Source organism: Morone saxatilis, unplaced genomic scaffold (assembly GCF_004916995.1).
Source record: "Morone saxatilis isolate NCDOM2014 unplaced genomic scaffold, NCSU_SB_2.0 Contig4, whole genome shotgun sequence".
In the NCBI taxonomy this organism is placed as follows: domain Eukaryota; kingdom Metazoa; phylum Chordata; class Actinopteri; family Moronidae; genus Morone; species Morone saxatilis.
Genome location: NW_023339984.1, coordinates 11,736,335 through 11,736,860, shown reverse-complemented (window position 1 = coordinate 11,736,860; position 526 = coordinate 11,736,335).

Sequence of the window (526 nt, the reverse complement as noted above, 5' to 3'; positions counted from 1 at the left end):
GTACGAGAACACTTAATCGACCGCATACTTCTCATTCTCAGTTACATCAAACCACTACTTATACTACATTTTGAACATCTAACTTTACTTTGATCCAAATATTTGTTAAGCCAGTAGTGATACATATATATGCACACTTCACATATTAACACATTCATTCAAATGCAAAGTGCAAAGGAAATGGACTTGCTCTGCACTCCCAATGTTATTCCACATATTTATTGCACCTTTTATTGTCTCTGCCTCCAATAATATTTAGATGGAAGGGGACTGATAGGAGCAGACTTCCAATAACAGAGATTAAGTGCTCTTGGGGTGATTGTGCAGCGTTTTTTGAGGAGAGAAGCGTCTGCCTAAGTAAACTCAGCCCAACACTGAGGAATTGCGCTCTGGAACGTGGTGGTGTAACCGGAGCGTGGGTTTTGGAATAGCCCAAGGGAACTGGGCTCAGTTTTCCAAAAGCCTCTATCTCCTGCGATATGTAGTGTGATTTGAGGAGAGGCGAGGGTTGTGTGTGTGTGTGTGT